This window comes from Anomaloglossus baeobatrachus, chromosome 4, assembly GCF_048569485.1.
Source record: "Anomaloglossus baeobatrachus isolate aAnoBae1 chromosome 4, aAnoBae1.hap1, whole genome shotgun sequence".
Taxonomy (NCBI): domain Eukaryota; kingdom Metazoa; phylum Chordata; class Amphibia; order Anura; family Aromobatidae; genus Anomaloglossus; species Anomaloglossus baeobatrachus.
In genome coordinates, this window is record NC_134356.1 from 315820713 (window position 1) to 315837486 (window position 16774).

The window sequence follows — 16774 nt, forward strand, 5'->3', positions numbered from 1 at the left end:
ACCTTTCCTAGAAGTAAGCTGCAGATATGGGAAGGCTGAAGATAGTAGTCTCTATGTCATGTTTATGTGCGCTCATGTTACAGGCCTCGGAAGAGACATTCCTATGGCGAGTCCACCAATCAGAGCTCAGTATGAGGGGCACACCTCTGTGCTCTGACAGAAGGCCTGATGACAGCAGCACATGTGCTCTGAACCTGGCAGTGTGCTCCGGATGACAGGGCCTCATTCATGGTCCATGTGAGATATCTCCCATCATCACAGTATAGGGCATACCTTCCAAAGACAATATGGACCATTCGACAATCTACAGATACTTTTTAAGTCTCACCAGGCAAATGCTCAAAATTGCATAGCTCACCCCCATCCACACCCAAAAAGCCCAAATGTCCCTATGGAGGCATTTAACACTTTTTCGAATTAGTCAAAACGAAGTTTGTTTGTTTTTTAGTGGAAATCATTTCAGAAAACCCTCTTTTGAGAAATTTTTTGTCTTCTGATATGGCTTTGAACTGTTTTTGAAGTGTTTTGGGGGATATTTTTGCAGGCTTTTGATTAGTCAGTGCCTAGTTTGGAGTGACTCCCATCATGAGCTACTTCCAAGAAGTAACATGCAAGTTCCTCCCCCCCACCATCATGTGTTTTTAAAGGGAATCTGTCACCAGGTTTTTGTCACCTCATCTAAGACCAGCACAACATAGGGGCAGAGATCCTGATTCTAGCAATGTGTCATTTACTGGGCTGCGTAGTGTAATTTTGATAAAAATCACATCACTGTTTAATCAGCAAGAGATTATCATTAGAAGACTACTTGGTGTGCTGCCTGGTAGTCCAGCATATTCATGAGCTCTGTACAACTGTTAGATCAGCAGCAGAGAAATCATTGATTTTATCAAAATGACAGCAAACAGCTCAATAAGTGACAAATCGCTGGAATCAGGGCCTCTGTCTCTACATTATGCAGCTCTCAGATGGGGTTGCAAAAACCTGGTGAGCGATCCCTCTAAAAACATAAGACAGATTAAAAAAAGCCTAACGAAAGACTAAACATATAACAGTAAAGTGGTTTTTACAATATAAATTGAATTGGAAGTATATTTTGAGTGCTTTTGTGACCTTTTATCAAGGAGTTTCTGAAACAGACTTGTTATTAAAACAAAAAGAAAAAAAAAAAAGAAGGTTTCTCGGTGCACAAACACTAAAATACTTAATAAATGCTAAAAAGAGTAAACCTATGCAATAGAATGTCAAATGTCTTGCTGTGCAGATAGATGTTCAGACTTCTGACCTTCCTTTCACTGTTTCAGGCTACAAACCATGAAGTAGCTAAGGAAGTGACCGGTCTATTCTTCTGGCGCCTTCCAATTGGTTGGAAGACACTCAATAGTTTAGATCAAAGAGGTCCGAAAAATAGCCAGCTACAGCAAAAAGACGCCTTGTCCTGAAGTGCCTTCCTCTGACAAAGCTCAGGGGTAGGTAGCGTCTGAAACAGGACACCCTCATGACTTGGAAAAACAATAGTACCAGCCTCGTGGATGAGATTTAACTAAGCCTCATTCCCATGTGCTGCAAAAAACAAATAAGCTCTGTAACATGGCCTGAGGAATTTATATCTGCAGAAAGTCAATATATCTTGCAATGCAATAGATGAAATATGCAGAAAAGTTATACTCATACTGTCATCAGCGACTGTAGGTACACCCAGCACTATGACTGACAGCCGGCTCAGTGGCACATCAGTACAGAACCGTCTGTCAGTCATAGTGCTGGGAGCGCTTACCACAGCTCACACTGCACCAGTACAGAAGCGGCTGTCAGTCACAGTGCTGGGAGCGCTTACCACAGCTCACACTGCACCAGTACAGAACCGGCTGTCAGTCATAGTGCTGGGAGCGCTTACCACAGCTCACACTGCACCAGTACAGAACTGGCTGTCAGTCATAGTGCTGGGAGCGCTTACCACAGCTCACACTGCACCAGTACAGAACCGGCTGTCAGTCACAGTGCTGGGAGCGCTTACCACAGCTCACACTGCACCAGTACAGAACCGGCTGTCAGTCACAGTGCTGGGAGCGCTTACCACAGCTCACACTGCACCAGTACAGAAGCGGCTGTCAGTCACAGTGCTGGGAGCGCTTACCACAGCTCACACTGCACCAGTACAGAACCGGCTGTCAGTCATAGTGCTGGGAGCGCTTACCACAGCTCACACTGCACCAGTACAGAACCGGCTGTCAGTCACAGTGCTGGGAGCGCTTACCACAGCTCACACTGCACCAGTACAGAACCGGCTGTCAGTCATAGTGCTGGGAGCGCTTACCACAGCTCACACTGCACCAGTACAGAACCGGCTGTCAGTCACAGTGCTGGGAGCGCTTACCACAGCTCACACTGCACCAGTACAGAACCGGCTGTCAGTCATAGTGCTGGGAGCGCTTACCACAGCTCACACTGCACCAGTACAGAAGCGGCTGTCAGTCACAGTGCTGGGAGCGCTTACCACAGCTCACACTGCACCAGTACAGAAGCGGCTGTCAGTCACAGTGCTAGGCGTGCTTACCGCAGATCACACTGCATCAGTACAGAAGCGGCTGTCAGTCACAGTGCTAGGCGTGCTTACCGCAGATCACACTGCACCAGTACAGAAGCGGCTGTCAGTCACAGTGCTAGGCGTGCTTACCGCAGATCACACTGCATCAGTACAGAAGCGGCTGTCAGTCGCAGTGCTGGGAGCGCTTACCACAGCTCACACTGCACCAGTACAGAAGCGGCTGTCAGTCACAGTGCTAGGCATGCTTAACGCAGATCACACTGCATCAGTACAGAAGCGGCTGTCAGTCACAGTGCTGAGAGCACTTACCGCAGCTCATACTGCATCAGTACAGAAGCGGCTGTCAGTCACAGTGCTGAGAGCACTTACCGCAGCTCACACTGCACCAGTACAGAAGCGGCTGTCAGTCACAGTGCTAGGCGTGCTTACCGCAGATCACACTGCATCAGTACAGAAGCGGCTGTCAGTCACAGTGCTAGGCGTGCTTACCGCAGATCACACTGCACCAGTACAGAAGCGGCTGTCAGTCACAGTGCTAGGCGTGCTTACCGCAGATCACACTGCATCAGTACAGAAGCGGCTGTCAGTCACAGTGCTGAGAGCACTTACCGCCGCTCATACTGCATCAGTACATAAGCGGCTGTCAGTCACAGTGCTGAGAGCACTTACCGCCGCTCATACTGCATCAGTACATAAGCGGCTGTCAGTCACAGTGCTGAGAGCACTTACCGCAGATCACACTGCATCAGTAGAGAAGCGGCTGTCAGTCATAGTGACAGGCCTGCTTATAGCCGCAGCTCTCAGTGCTGAGTATTGACTATAGCAGTGTTGGCTTGCCTGTATGACAAAATGCTGGCGCTCCCAGGAGGAATAAAGTTTTTTTTCTCCCAAGTGTTGCATTTCCAGTATGGAGCTGGACACTTTTATAACCTGTAGATTAACCCTATATCTGCACATTAATAGTGCTATCTGACCTGACAGGCTTCCTGGAATTCCAGCATCAGACACTGCACTCGGAAACCATATCATGACAACACTTTATACAGATTTCTAGAAGCCATAACATCTGGAGATCCTGAGCCTTAGCTAAGGGAATGGTGCACTGGTAAGCATAACCCTTGCAAACGGTTTTTTTGTGTGTTTTGATGTCAGAACATTTAGGCTATGTGCGCACGTGTGCGCTTTGCACCGCAGCTAAAAGGTGCGTTTCAGAGCGCAGCTGAAAAGCTCCGTTCTGAAGCGCCCGGTGCCTGCAGAATTCGTGCGCTCTGCATGCTGCCTCTCCCTATAGACAGCATGGAAACCGCACAAAAGAAGTGACATGTCACTTCTTAGAACGCAGCGATTCGGGCAGCAGCCGAAGCGCTGCATTCTAATATGCCACGCGTGCACGGCTCCTGCACAATCTCCATAGACTGTGCAGGGGACGCAGGACGCATGCAGTTACGCTGCGCTGCAGATCGCAGCGTAACTGCATGCAATACGCACACGTGCGCACATAGCCTTAGTAAGCCTCTGTAAGATTACTGCCTGTACAATGTGCAGGAAAACGTCATATATAAGGCACTGAAAAAGAGAAGCATTCCATTTTATATAGGTGAAGAAGGATCCATCAGAGAACCTGCAGGACTAAAGTATGGCACCGCAGACCCTACTGCTGGCAGGTGACTTCATATCATCGTCACAACATGTTTGCACTACTCAGAATTGCCACAAATTGAGACTATTGGGGGGGGCTTTGCCAGGAAGGGGCATGAGTACAGCCAGCAAATTCCTTATAGTTTACGCCACAGACACGTACACCTGGACTAGAGCTCAGGCCTCCAGACTTCAGCCCTGTCAGCTGTATCCAGGCTGCTTAATAACAGCCTATAGTCTGCGTATCATCCTTAGGCTATGTGTCCACGGTAGAATGTACCTGCGGATTTTTCTGCCTGAAAATCCGCGACTTTCGCGGCAAATCCGCACCCGCAGATTTACCGCGGATTTTGATGCGGATTTTTTTTTTATTTTTTTTCCCCATTCAAAACCAAAAATCCGCACCAAATCTGCACCAAACAATTGACATGTTGCAGATTTTTCCGGATCAAAATCCGCGGCAAATCCGCAGCGGAAAAATCCGCAGCATGGACACAGCATTTCCAAAATGCCATTGAAATGGCTTGGAAGTGCCGCTGCTGCAGATTTTCGGGAAATCCGCGGCAAATCCGCGGCAAAATCCGCAGCGTGGGCACATAGCCTAAGGCTGCTGTTGTATAATAGGCTCTCAAGGCCATAATGAAGTAGGGGAAACTCTCCTCAGCAACGCTGCATGGTGAGGAACCAGAAAAATAACAGCATATTAGGGAAATGTTAATTAAAGGGGTTTTCTGGGATCCATAAAAATAAGTCTGAAGAAACATTGTTGTTTGTTGCTGTTTCTCTCCTTCAGACTTCTTGGAGATAAGCCATTTGTTCACTCTCCCAGTTTGTGCTCCCTTTAGAGCTTAGTGGGGTTGACTAAGAGTTAATCCCATCCGCTCCTTACCTACGGCTCATTTTAGCGTCAGCCAAGGCCAGGTATTGTGCTCAGCGCATAAAATTAAATTATTAATGACTGGGTTATGATATCGGGCATCAGATAGACGCCATGACATCACCAACCCCAGGGCCTGATGCCAGGTGACAATACACAGCTAGTATCAACTCCATATATATTACCCTGTTTGCTACCGAACCTGTAGGGCAAAAAAGCAAAAGCTATTACTTAACTGATACATTTCCTGCTCCTGGCAGCATCACCACTTGGGTCTTACCCGCAGCAGGTAGAATGCTAGCGACAGCTGCAATCACTGACCTCATGTCACTGTAGACAGACAGTCCTGTGGCATCCGGCTGTAGAAGGTCACAGCATTTGGCTACACAAACTGCTCCCTTACGTTTTATTCTTCTTGCTGTGGTGTAAATGGTATGTATCTTCTCTGCTTGGGGTTTATCCATTTCCTTTTAGGACCCTGCGGGTATCCTCACCTTTCAGCTGCTAATCATCATCACTTACAATTGTGTCCTTAAATACCCCTTTTCCTCTTGGTGTTTGGTGGTGATAGTTATAATCCAATACAGGCCTTGGATGCAAGCAGTTGGATTGCAATCGTCTGAAGAAACATTGTTGTTTGTTGCTGTTTCTCTCCTTCAGACTTCTTGGAGATAAGCCATTTGTTCACTCTCCCAGTTTGTGCTCCCTTTAGAGCTTAGTGGGGTTGACTAAGAGTTAATCCCATCCGCTCCTTACCTACGGCTCATTTTAGCGTCAGCCAAGGCCAGGTATTCTGCTCAGCGCATAAAATTAAATTATTAATGACTGGGTTATGATATCGGGCATCAGATAGACGCCATGACATCACCAACCCCAGGGCCTGATGCCAGGTGACAATACACAGCTAGTATCAACTCCATATATATTACCCTGTTTGCTACCGAACCAGGGCATCATGATGAGCTGGGGAAAAGCAGTAGAATTGGCACATCTAATGAATGCACCACTTCTGGAGCGGCTGCGGCCTGCTATTTTTAGGCTGGGGAGTGTCCAATAACCACGGACCTCCCTAGTCTGAGAATACCAGACCACAGCTGTCCGCTTTACCTTGGCTGGTGATCCAATTTGGGGAGGACGTTACATTTTTTTGTTTTAAATTATTAATTCAATTTAAAATAGTGTGGGGTGCTCCCTGTTTTGGATTACCAGCCAAGGTGAAGCTGCCAGCTGTGGTCTGCAGGCTGCAGCCATCTGCTTTACCCTAGCTGGCTACAAAAGATAGGGGGGACCCCGTGTTTTTCTCTATCTAGCTGCTTCCGTTTTTTTGCCGTTTGCAAAAAAAACAGAAGGCACACGGCCCGTATATGGAACGGATGTCACACAGATGCCACACGGAAGCATCCATGAAAAAACAGGACCATTTTTTGTGGATGGCAAAAATGGAACGGTCGTGTAAACGTAGCCTAAACAAGACCCCCAGCGCGGCTCCCCTTAGTAAACAAGACCCCCAGCGCGGCTCCCCTTAGTAAACAAGACCCCCAGCGCGGCTCCCCTTAGTAAACAAGACCCCCAGCGCGGCTCCCCTTAGTAAACAAGACCCCCAGCGCGGCTCCCCTTAGTAAACAAGACCCCCAGCGCGGCTCCCCTTAGTAAACAAGACCCCCAGCGCGGCTCCCCTTAGTAAACAAGACCCCCAGCGCGGCTCCCCTTAGTAAACAAGACCCCCAGCTCGGCTCCCCTTAGTAAACAAGACCCCCAGCTCGGCTCCCCTTAGTAAACAAGACCCCCAGCGCGGCTCCCCTTAGTAAACAAGACCCCAGCGCGGTTCCCCTTAGTAAACAAGACCCCAGCGCGGCTCCCCTTAGTAAACAAGACCCCAGCACGGCTCCCCTTAGTAAACAAGACCCCAGCACGGCTCCCCTTAGTAAACAAGACCCCAGCACGGCTCCCCTTAGTAAACAAGACCCCAGCACGGCTCCCCTTAGTAAACAAGACCCCAGCACGGCTCCCCTTAGTAAACAAGACCCCAGCACGGCTCCCCTTAGTAAACAAGACCCCAGCACGGCTCCCCTTAGTAAACAAGACCCCAGCACGGCTGCACTTAGTAAACAAGACCCCACCCCTACTTCCTTCCTTGAACACATCAATAACTCTGCTCCAAATAAGTAGTAAACAAAAACACCAAATAAGTAAACAAAGAGTAAATTAGTACATTTAGCAGTGTAAAGAAAAAGACACCCTCACCCTACACAGTACAAATATAATATATCATAGCCAGAGAATGCTGACAAATAAACATAAGTATCTCTCCTTCCCAGTAAGTAGTAAACAGCGCTCCCTATTCTCCTGAAGTCTTGTGCTGTCAGGTGATTCATCAGTGCAGTCACTAGTCACCAGGAAGAAGATACTGTGGGACAGAAGATGACTCACACAGATACTATGTCCTCACACACCTCTATGGGCTATACATGGACCTATAGAACCACATATACCGTATATATAACTATATCCTCACACACCTCTATGGGCTATACATGGCCCTATAGCACCCCATATACTATATATATATATATATATATATATATATATATATATATATATATATATATATATATATATATATATATATATATATATATATATATATATATACACTATGTCCTCACACACATGTACCTATAGAACCCCATATACATACTATATCCTCACACACCTCTATGGGCTATACGTGGACCTATAGAACCCCATATACATACTATATCCTCACACACCTCTATGGGCTATACGTGGACCTATAGAACCCCATATACATACTATATCCTCACACACCTCTATGGGCTATACGTGGACCTATAGAACCCCATATACATACTATATCCTCACACACCTCTATGGGCTATACGTGGACCTATAAAACCATACTGTATATACTGTACACATACTACTATGTCGTCATATACCTCTATGGGCTATACATGGACCTATAGAACCACATATATTGTACACATACAATGTCCTCATACACCTCTCTGTGCTATTCATGTGCCTATAGAACCATATATACTGTACACATACTATATCCTCATATGCTATACATGGACCTATAGAGCCCCATATACAGTACTCCACCATGTCCCTAAATCTTGTATATACCGTACATATACTATGTCCTCACACACCTCTCTGCTATTCATGTACACATAGTATGTATACGGTATATGTGGTTCTATGTGTACATGAATAGCAGAGAGGTGTGTGAGGACATAGTATATGTACGGTATATACAAGATTTAGGGACATGGTGGAGTACTGTATATGGGGCTCTATAGGTCCATGTATAGCACATAGAGGCATATAAGGACATAGTAGGTGTACTGTATATATGGTTCTATAGGTACATGAATAGCACACAGATGTATGAGGACATAGTATTATGTGTACAGTATATACAGTGTGGTTCTATAGGTCCTCGTATAGCCCATAGAGGTGTGTGAGGACATAGTATGTATACGGTATATGTGGTTCTATGTCCTCACACACCTCTATGGGCTATACGAGGACCTATAGAACCACACTGTATATACTGTACACATAATACTATGTCCTCATACATCTGTGTGCTATTCATGTACCTATAGAACCATATATACAGTACACCTACTATGTCCTTATATGCCTCTATGTGCTATACATGGACCTATAGAACCCCATATACAGTACTCCACCATGTCCCTAAGTATTGAATATACCATAGAAATGCTGTGGCCCACACACTGTACCTATATGACCATACCATACACATACTATGCCCTTATACACCTGTATGTAGTATGTACCATATACTACAATGTAGCTATATAACCACAGTATCCACACACCGACCGCATACATCCGTATGTGATTTTATATATATGTATTATGTATACACAACACATATCATACATTACCATGCCAATACTACACCATCACACAGTCTATAAGAGTATTATGGCACTATAATGGTACCCTGTCCTCCGCCCCGTGCCGCCCGCCATCCCCTCCTCAGCCGTCAGTTACCTACATACGCTCCGAGGCCGGACACTGGCTGGGTACGAGCAGTGCGGACGGTACAGGGCAGCCACAGGAGGAGGAGACCGGCCGCTGTCACTCGAGCCCGCTGTGGATGAGATCACATCAGCTGTGGCCTGACTCTCGCCTGTTTTCCTTTCTCATCACGTGACTTACTCTAGGAACTACGGAAAGCCAGCGAGGACAAACATCCCCACGATGCGTTCTCTTCTATGTAGGTATATTCTTACAATAAGAGAGCGCTACAACATGCTCACAGGAGAGAATCATCTGCTGTCACATGTTGGTCTGCTACATGATCTGCTGCACCTGCTGTCACATGTTGGTCTGCTACATGATCTGCTGCACCTGCTGTCACATATTCGTCTGCTACATGATCTGCTGCACCTGCTGTCACATGTTGGTCTGCTACATGATCTGCTGCACCTGCTGTCACATATTCGTCTGCTACATGATCTGCTGCACCTGCTGTCACATGTTGGTCTGCTACATGATCTGCTGCACCTGCTGTCACATGTTGGTCTGCTACATGATCTGCTGCACCTGCTGTCACATGTTGGTGTACTACATGATCTGCTGCACCTGCTGTCACATGTTGGTGTACTACATGATCTGCTGCACCTGCTGTCACATGTTGGTGTACTACATGATCTGTTGCACCTGCTGTCACATGTTGGTCTGCTACATGATCTGCTGCACCTGCTGTCACATGTTGGTCTGCTACATGATGTGCTGCACCTGCTGTCACATGTTGGTCTGCTACATGATCTGCTGCACCTGCTGTCACATGTTGGTCTGCTACATGATCTGTTGCACCTGCTGTCACATGTTGGTCTGCTACATGATCTGTTGCACCTGCTGTCACATGTTGGTCTGCTACATGATCTGCTGCACCTGCTGTCACATGTTGGTCTGCTACATGATCTGCTGCACCTGCTGTCACATGTTGGTCTGCTACATGATCTGCTGCACCTGCTGTCACATGTTGGTCTGCTACATGATCTGCTGCACCTGCTGTCACATGTTGGTCTGCTACATGATCTGCTGCACCTGCTGTCACATGTTGGTGTACTACATGATCTGCTGCACCTGCTGTCACATGTTGGTCTGCTACATGATCTGCTCCACCTGCTGTCACATGTTGGTCTGCTACATGATCTGCTGCACCTGCTGTCACATGTTGGCGTACTACATGATCTGCTGCACCTGCTGTCACATGTTGGTGTACTACATGGGATATGTACCAGGATGGGGTTATGATGTGGACATACACAAGGATGGGGCCATGAAGGGGACATATATTAGGTTGCGGCCATGATGTGGACATATACCAAGATGGGCTCAGGAAGTGGACATGTCGCGGGCGGAGGAGGGGACGCTGCGCTCTCCCTACTGCTCGGGTCCGGCTGCCGCTGCTGCTGCGGCCTGCTGCTGCTCGGTGGCTCGAGCGATGGGCCGGATCCCGGGGACTCGAGCGGCGCTCCTTGCCCGTGAGTGAAAGGGGTTTGGTTGTTGGGATAGTTTATTGTCCGTGACGCCACCCACAGTTGTGGTGATGGTGTGGACGCCACCGCTGCTCTGTCTGGGGATCCCGGGAGTGGTGGTATGGAGCAGCTAGTTGTTGATTTGCCCCTCCGTGGGTAGGGGGTTTGGTAGTCCCGGGGCCCAGTGATGGGGTTGGGATGGTGGACAGGCGGGTTATGAGGCCTGTGGAGGTGCAGGGGCGCAGGGGCAGCGCTGTGCTGCACGGCACGGAGGTACTCACTCAGCCAAAGGATGATGACAAAGTTCTCGGTAAACAAACGGCTGGTTGGACGGGTCCCTCGGACGGCTACGGTGCTGATGTTCCCTGCAGTTAGCGGTGACGGTCTCTTCCCTGCACCTATGTATAGTCTTTTTGGTAGCGATGGATTCCCACCGGTAACCCGCTCCCCGACCTGGATATGAGCCGGAGGAGCCCCTCTCTTGCCCACAGGCGCTGGCCCTGGGAAACTGGTGCCTTGGCGGTGGCGGTGTCTCCCCTTAACGGTCGGACTATTGCCTTCAATCGGGACTTGGTTGTTGGGAGCCCCAGTGGTCCCCTTCACTGACGGATTTGGCAAATTATGGCGACTCCTAGCCTTGCCGGGATCCGAAAGGCCCCTGCCCTGGTGCTGACTGTTCTTCGTATACCGCTCCGGTACCGCCGGGTCACCACCCGCCCACGGTCCTTTCGGCAACCTCCGAGCAATCTCTCCTGCAGACGGTCACCGCCGTCTGCCAACCTTGCTGTCTCAGTCCGGGGCACACACCCGAACTAACTTCAGGCTTCTTGCTGTCACTTTTCTCTGTCACTACTCTCACTTTTCTCCTTCTCCTTCACTGTTTACTCCTCACTCAAGCTCTTCCCTGAGCTAACTGCTTCAACTCCAAACCTAATCTGCCTGGTTTTCCCGCCTCCAGGGCTGTGAACTCCTCGGTGGGCGGAGCCAACCGCCTGGCCCACCCCCTGGTGTGGACATCAGCCCCTGGAGGAAGGCAACAAGGATTTAAGTTTTGACTTTGGTGTTCCTGCAGGGAATGTGGGGTGCGTTCTTGTGTTGTGACCTGTGACCCCTGGCTTGCCCAGGGCGTCACATTCCCCCTTAGCAAAACGCAGACCGTCCTCGGGCTGCCCGTCCAACACCGGTTTTATTTTCCTTTTGTTTTTCTGTAAAGATAAAAACGGTAACATATATACAAGTAGAAAAACATCATCCCACATCGGGAGGCACATTTCTTAAACGTTACGGTTTTAACCGGTTAACGGTTACGGTCTCTGCTCTCTCCCACCCAAGCAACCTGGCCCTGATGCTGCCCCTAAGAAAACAGGCAGCACCCCTTGACCCCAGTCCTGCACCAAGTTACCCGAGCGGGATCTGTCCTTCCCCTCCAGAGGGTAGCCACCGTTCCCTGTGGTGGCTGGGCCCCAGCCGGCTCTACTGCGGGCCCTCCCTCCAACCTGCCTCTCCGGAGGCGGCAATTGCGGAAACAGTAATGGTAACACAACTTATTTACAAGCCACTAACGTCTGTGGTTGCCCTGCAAGTTCAGGGCTTGTCCATAGGAGTTCCTATGCCAAACAATTTCAATCGGTCCCCACGGGGACAACGGTGCCGGCAACGGCCGGTTTTCCCAATCACGGTAGACAATCAGGTTAACTTCGGTTAATCTTTTTCATCATTTTCAAAACTTTCAAACAATAATTCAAACACAGACTTTTTGGTCCCAACGGGGACAGTGTAACGGTACTCCGCTGCCTTACTCAGAGTCCTCGACTTCTTCTGGGGGAGGAGGTGCAGCACTTACACGGGACTCCTGGCTGCCCCTTAACTTTGCATCGAGGGTGAACCACCCCCTCTCCCCACAGTGCCGGGTGTTCTGGACCAGGTCACCCGGCATCAGGTTCCGACCGGGGTGTTCCTCTGGCAGATGAGCGTTCACATCCCGCCGGGCTAGAAACACTTCGGCCTCCAGGCCCGGTTCATATATAAATCCATAGCCCTGGCGGACATCAAACCGCCTCACCTGCCCCTCATACAGCGGGCCCCGGACACGGAAGGTCGCTTGTCTCAGATTCTCTTTTTCTCTAATTGCACGGGCCACCAGCTCCGCCTTCTTCCTTTCCCTCTCTTCAATCTCCAGGCCCAACGGTACCGGCTCCCTGTCCCAGTACGGCGCTGCTGCGAGCTCCGGCGCACGGGTCGGGCCCCGCGGGACATTTTGGACGCTGCCCACTGTTAGGGTTCTGGGCGGCAGGTCCCGCGGCTTCTTGGCCTTGGGCGCCGCCTTGCAGCGGCAACCCGGCGCAACCTCAGCCGAGGTGTGGGGGATGGGCACAGGGGCTTTCCGCGGTTGGGCCTTCGGACCGGAACGGGTGATCAGCTCCGGCTCGGGGGACTTCTCAGGGGATGCCTCCGGTTCAGACTTCGGGGCCTTCCAGGGCAGCACCTCCGGTTTGCTACGGGCTCCGGCTACAGGTCGGCCCGCCGGGGTGGGCATGCTGGGTATCGCTACCGGTTGCGGTGGCAGCGGACCTAGTGGCGGGGTCACAGCTTCCGGGACGGGTGGCGAGGGAGGTAACAGGGCGAGAGGATTTAGACCGGGTCCCGCAACCGCGATGACCGGCCCTTCAAGGGCATCAGGGCGTGGGTCACTCACCCTCCCTTCCTCAGCTTCCTCCTCGCGTCTCCGCACGGTTGCTATCACGTCCGCCATGTCGGCCTCCCACTCCTCCATGAGGAGCTGCATTTTGACCTGCAGCCTTTGGCAGAGCTGCGCGGTCCGGATCTCCACCCACGCCGCGGTTCCCGGCGCGGGGGCTACGGTGCTTCTAGACGGCATCCACATGTTGCTGGCGGCCTCTCCCAGGAACAAGATGGTTGCAGGGTCCTGGCGTCCCTGCTTTTATAGCTGCGTTCACATGCAGCCAGCCGCCATTCCGTCTCCCGTAGCCTCTTTTCGGCCCCTCTTCTATCGGGGCGGGGTTTTGGCCTTTGCGCCTCTGCTACTCGAGAAGACGCTCGAGCGGGAACTCTTCGCGCCAAAGATGGCGGCTTCTGAAATTTTTCCGGCCGGACACCTCCGGCGGTCACAAGGCGCACCTCTACCCAACGGCAGAGCGGTAAGATCCTGTTCGTGACGCCAAGTTGTCGCGGGCGGAGGAGGGGACGCTGCACTCTCCCTACTGCTCGGGTCCGGCTGCTGCTGCGGCCTGCTGCTGCTCAGTGGCTCGAGCGATGGGCCGGATCCTGGGGACTCGAGCGGCGCTCCTCGCCCGTGAGTGAAAGGGGTTTGGTTGTTGGGATAGTTTATTGTCCGTGACGCCACCCACGGTTGTGGTGATGGTGTGGACACCACCGCTGCTCTGTCTGGGGATCCCGGGAGTGGTGGTATGGAGCAGCTAGTTGTTGATTTGCCCCTCCGTGGGTAGGGGGTTTGGTGGTCCCGAGGCCCAGTGATGGGGTTGGGATGGTGGAGAGGCGGGTTATGGGGCCTGTGGAGGTGCAGGGGCGCAGGGGCAGCGCTGTGCCGCACGGCACGGAGGTACTCACTCAGCCAAAGGATGATGACAAAGTTCTCGGTAAACAAACGGCTGGTTGGACGGGTCCCTCGGACGGCTACGGTGCTGATGTTCCCTGCAGTTAGCGGTGACGGTCTCTTCCCTGCACCTATGTATAGTCTTTTTGGTAGCGATGGATTCCCACCGGTAACCCGCTCCCCGACCTGGATATTAGCCGGAGGAGCCCCTCTCTTGCCCGCAGGCGCTGGCCCTGGGAAACTGGTGCCTTGGCGGTGGCGGTGTCTCCCCTTAACGGTTGGACTGTTGCCTTCAATCGGGACTTGGTTGTTGGGAGACCCAGTGGTCCCCTTCACTGACGGATTTGGCAAATTATGGCGACTCCTACCCTTGCCGGGATCCGAAAGGCCCCTGCCCTGGTGCTGACTGTTCTTTGTATACCGCTCCGGTACCGCCGGGTCACCACCCGCCCACGGTCCTTTCAGCAACCTCCGAGCAATCTCTCCTGCAGACGGTCACCGCCGTCTGCCAACCTTGCTGTCTCAGTCCGGGGCACACACCCGGACTAACTTCAGGCTTCTTGCTGTCACTTTTCTCTGTCACTACTCTCACTTTTCTCCTTCTCCTTCACTGTTTACTCCTCACTCAAGCTCTTCCCTGAGCTAACTGCTTCAACTCCACACCTAATCTGCCTGGTTTTCCCGCCTCCAGGGCTGTGAACTCCTCGGTGGGCGGAGCCAACCGCCTGGCCCACCCCCTGGTGTGGACATCAGCCCCTGGAGGAAGGCAACAAGGATTTAAGTTTTGACCTTGGTGTTCCTGCAGGGAATGTGGGGAGCGTGTTGTGTTGTGACCTGTGACCCCTGGCTTGCCCAGGGCGTCACAGACATATACCAGGATGGGGGACATACAGGTGCATCTTAATAAATTAAAGTATCAAATAGTTAATTTATTTCAGTAATTCAATACAAAAAGGGAAACACATATTATATAGAGTCATTACACACAGTGATCTATTTCAAGTGTTTATTTCTGTTAAAGTTGATAATTATGGCTTACAGCCAATGAAAACCCAAAAGTCATTATCTCAGAAAATTAGAATACTTACCACAAAAAACCTACAAAGGCTTCCTAAGCATTTAAAATGGTTACGGGGCGCCCGGGGGAGATGGTGATGCAGCAAGATGTTAACCACTCCGTGGGCAGGGATGATGGCCCCGGGGCCCGTTGGGGAGAGTAGCTGGGCGGTGCAGGGCGGCGCGCTACCGGATGGCACTGTTGTACTCATAGTTACTGACACACACAAGTCTCTGGTAAACAAAGTTGATGGTGGTGGGTGCCCGCAGCCGGCTCCGTCTGGTCCCCCACCCGGTTTGGTGGTCTTTGCCTTTCTCCTGCACCGTGTTGTGAATGTGTAGACTGCCTATGCTTCAGCAACGGGAGTCCGCTCCCCGGCTTTGTGGATGTCGGAGGAGCCCGTTTGCCCGCAGACGCTGGCCCGTGGGATCTCTCTGCCTGTGCGGTGGCTTTCTATCCTCCTCGGTGGGCTGTTGTCCAGACCGCAACCAGTAGATTTGACTTGGCCCAGTGGCTTCTGGACCTCGTTCAGGGTCTGAGCACCCCCCTTGTGCTCTGGTTTCCGAGTCGGTTCCCCGGGTCGGTACCGGCGGGCCACTACCCTGTCCCGGTCCACCACGGTTCAACCAAGCCGTCTTCCCGGCTCCTGCAGGCTAGGCCACCGTCTGCCTCCTAGCCAAGGTGTGCGGGCTACGACCCTCACACCTGTCAGTCTCCGCTGCAGACCTGTCACCACAGGCCTGCTGCACTTGACTCCAACTTGAACTAGCACTGACTGAACTTGACTGATAACTGACTTGCACTTCCTGCCTCAGACCCTCTGAACTCCTCGGTGGGCGTGGACAACCGCCTGGCTCCGCCCCCATGGTGTGTCCATTAAGTTCTGAGGGAGGTTACCAGGTTTTTAAAGGGTTGGCTGCTGTCACCTTATTGGATGAAGGTGTTGTGCGGGGCACTATCTGTGACTACCTGGCTAGTCCAGGGCGTCACACTCCCCCTTGGTTAACTACAGACCGTCCGTGGGCTGTCCGACCACCACCGTTTATTTTCTGAACTGAAAAGATAAGAAAATATGTATACAAGTATACTAACATGTGTACAATTATGGTTACTTTGTTTTCTTCCCTTACAGGAGGCTGTAACGTCCGGGTGGTGGAACCTCTGGACCGCACACCGGTTTCTCTTGAGGAGGCAGCCAGGCAGGTCATCCCGCCAGAGGGTCTGGGTGCACGGCAGCCAAAGCACTAATGGTAGCCGGACAGTCCGTAGAGGAGCAGGAAAGGTGGACGGAGTTCTGGACGGTGGTCCGGGTGACGAGGCTCAGAGTCCGAGGCCAGGTGGTAAGGTCAGGCGGGATCCGGAACTTGCTGAGCAATGGAACGGGTCACCAAACGGAGCCAGGGACTGGAGACTGGCGGAGCTGCAGAGATGGTGGAACATCCGCCGAAGTCACCGTCAGGTTACGGGAATGAGCGTGGTTCGGAGCGGCTGGCGTGGCAGAACAGGCTCTACGAGACAGGACAGGGTT

At 51.3% G+C, this 16774-nt stretch overlaps 1 protein-coding gene and 1 long non-coding RNA gene across 2 annotated transcripts in view; one reads left to right on the forward strand and one right to left on the reverse strand.

The window, feature by feature from the left end:
• The window catches only part of PNPLA8 (patatin like domain 8, phospholipase A2), a 108637-nt gene extending 99343 nt beyond the window's left edge, over positions 1 to 9294 (reverse strand). Inside the window, 1 exon segment of the mRNA XM_075345003.1 lies at positions 9124 to 9294. The gene's annotated coding sequence lies outside the window, so the exon portion shown is untranslated.
• LOC142303549 (uncharacterized) overlaps positions 9215 to 16774 on the forward strand; it is a 45180-nt gene continuing 37620 nt past the window's right edge. Inside the window, exons 1-2 of the long non-coding RNA XR_012753037.1 lie at positions 9215 to 9345; positions 16379 to 16586. This is a non-coding gene — a long non-coding RNA (uncharacterized LOC142303549). The remainder of the gene's footprint in view (positions 9346 to 16378; positions 16587 to 16774) is intronic.